The sequence below is a fragment of the Asparagus officinalis genome, chromosome 7 (genome assembly GCF_001876935.1).
Source record: "Asparagus officinalis chromosome 7, Aspof.V1, whole genome shotgun sequence".
NCBI lineage: Eukaryota > Viridiplantae > Streptophyta > Magnoliopsida > Asparagales > Asparagaceae > Asparagus > Asparagus officinalis.
This window is the reverse complement of record NC_033800.1, coordinates 6,372,670-6,375,710: the sequence shown is the minus strand read 5'-3', so window position 1 is coordinate 6,375,710 and position 3,041 is coordinate 6,372,670.

The following is a 3,041-nucleotide window of genomic DNA, read 5'->3' as shown; positions in this document are numbered from 1 at the left end:
TTCAACTTCAGTTGGCCTCAGCACTTGATGATACGGAGGCTGTCGCCGCAGAGAGAGCTGAAAGAGATTGATAGTTAGTTTCCAAGTGGGAGATTGTTAGGATATGTGAAGCCTAACTATCAAGCATGCCCTGTACTTCAGAAGAGAGGAGGAACAAAGTTGGAACAGGAGGAACAGGATCGACGATGGAGAAGTTCAAGCAAAACGATGAAGGAGACAGTTTTCTGCATCGCGGTCGACCGGCCATGGCGCGGCGGTCGACCGACGTCGTGCACAGCTGGGTGCACAGGCCAGGAGCTCATCGCGGTCGACCGAGCATGGCGCTGCGATCGACCGGCAAAAGTCCAGAGAGCAAGCCCAGTCTGCAGTTAGCTTCGCGGTCGACCGCACATGGCGCTGCGGTCGACCGCCCAAAGTCCAGAGAGCTCGGTCAGGAATAGGATTCGTCGCGGTCGACCGCACGTGGTGCGGCGGTCGACCGGAGTCGGGTTTTGGCCCAGTTTCGAATTTTAACCTGTTTTGTTCTGTTTCCTTTTTTATTGGTTAAACCCTTAAGTCTATAAAAGGGTTGATTAGGGCATGATGTAAAGAGACGAAAAATAGTGAATTTTTCTCCTGCGGCGGCCGTGGACGTAGTTTCTCACATTGAGAAGCGAACCACGTAAATCTTGTGTGTTTGAGATTGTTTGATTTTTTTTCTTCTCTCCTAAACCTCTATTTCCAAATCGCATCAGGGGATTGTGCATCCCCAACAGTTATCACCAGCAAACTTGCTTCCTAATCATGTATGCACTATTTTATGTACCTAGATATGATCATTGCTGACGACTTTTGTATAGGATCATAATATTTTTTTTTAAATATTAAAGCCGCACGCATGATTGATGAGACACAAAGCAACGTCTTATACAATTAGCGAGTTAAACCTTGACTTTTACTGGGTTAATTGTACATGGACCCTCTGCAGTACTGCACATTGAAACTTAAAACTATTGTAGTTTGATTTTGACAGGTGCACCTCTTGGATGAATATTTTGATTCTTTTAGGAAAAATTACTTCAAGGTCTTAATATTCAAGTTTCAATGTGCCCAAGCCCCCCATCCTCTCCAAACTTCCCCCAATGTGCTACAGCTCCTATAATTTTTAAAAAAAAAAAATTGTGTCCAGACTCATCTCCCCATGTTTCAATGCAACCTCCTCCAAATTCCTGATTTTACCCACTCTCGCCTACACCTCTCTCCTCCTCCGTCCCCTCAAGCGCCCTCCCCCGCTCTCTCCGTAGCTACGCCTCCCCGCCTTCCTCCCTATCTGTCCCTCCTCCACCTCTCCAGTCCCCCTCCCCCCCCCCACCTCCCTCCCCTGCTCCCTCGCTGGCACCGTCCCGAGGAACTTCACATCTCATGTTATTATAGTTAACATGTTAACTATTACAGTCACACATTGAGCTCAAAACATATTTATGAAATTATAATAGTTAACATGTTATCTATAATAGTTAATATGAGCTGAGATGAGCTGGCAATAAGAAAGAGAAAGTGTAAAATTGGAATTTTAGGAGCTGACATGTCTAATCATAAGCTGAAATCATGATGGAGGGCTCTGGACACAGTTTTTTCAAAAAAAAATAGGCTACAGCACATTTAAAAAATGTGAAGGAAGGACAGAGGCACATTTAAACTTGAATTTTGGGGCTTAGAAACAAATTTTCTATTCTTTTATCCTTGGGCGAAATTTTGACAAATATTACTCCAACGTGAAATTAGTCAGTAACTGACAATAAAATAGTTGAAAATTTCCATCGAGTTCAAAAAAATTATTTTTCTTTTCTTCTTCTTCTTCTTTATTATTATTATTATTATTATTTTCTTTTAAGCAAGTGGGGCACATGTCATCAATTAACTCATAATGCATCCGAAAAAACTTCCACTTGACTGTCTAGCATGAAGCTTCCTCTTGGAAACTTCCCAACATAATAAAAAAAACCTCCATACTGCTTTTGAAGTGGGAGCGCAAAATTCTAGGTCCACATCCATAAACAACAGCGTCAGAACCGCGTACACGCGCATTACACGCGTTTCCCTCCAATACTAAGCTTTCTATATATTAATAATTTCCGTTACGGACACTTAAATTAAATTAGTCGAACCTCGGCATAACTCCCTATATTACTCACTAACGTGACGGCTAAATTTTGGACTACTTCCTTCATATATCTCGTCATCAATACCCTCAACTTCGCGTGTCCAACAATTTAATGCTAATTAAAGTCCACTCGCTGATCGACTACCCTATAAATATATCAACTTCATATTTCTCTCAATTGCATACAACATACACTTTCCAATATTTTTTTTTCCTTTTCATACGCCAAAGTTCCAAAGCATGAAGAGGCATAGTTTCGATGAGGACCATCATGAAATTGATAGCATCAAGCTAGCCAATGCGTAAGTGTTACTTCCCGCCAGCACCGATCAAAAATCCGTCGGCATTATCAACCGTACGACCGGAAGGTGTTCGAGATGGCAGACTTGCAGCCGGCGTTTCTCATCGTTTCAAGCCCGGCGGCCACCGGGCAGCCATACCCACGAGGGTGAAATGGGCCCGGCCCTCTGTGGGAAGCCCAAAGTCCATGGGTGCTCGATTTGTGGGGTTGAGTTTGCAATTGGGCAGGCCCTGGGTGGGCACATGAGGAGGCACAGGGAGAAATCCGTCGGGAATAAAGCTGGGCTGTTTGGTCTGAAGAAGACCGTCGGGAATAAAGCTGGATCGTTTGATTTGAATTTTCCACCGTTAGATGAGAAGCTGGAGAGGAGATTAGGGCTCGGGCTTGGCCTTGGCCTTGGACTCGAGCATGTTTGTTAGGCTGACATGGTGGATTGTTTCCTTTGACCGGCGATCACTATCTTACAGTGTTTTCAAACTTTTTTTATTTAGGTGGATATACATGAGATTTGCTGTACAGAGATATGTCTCTTCAATATTCTTTTCTTATTTCATTTTGTTTAAACTATATGAATTCAAATTTTTTGCTTTCATTTTT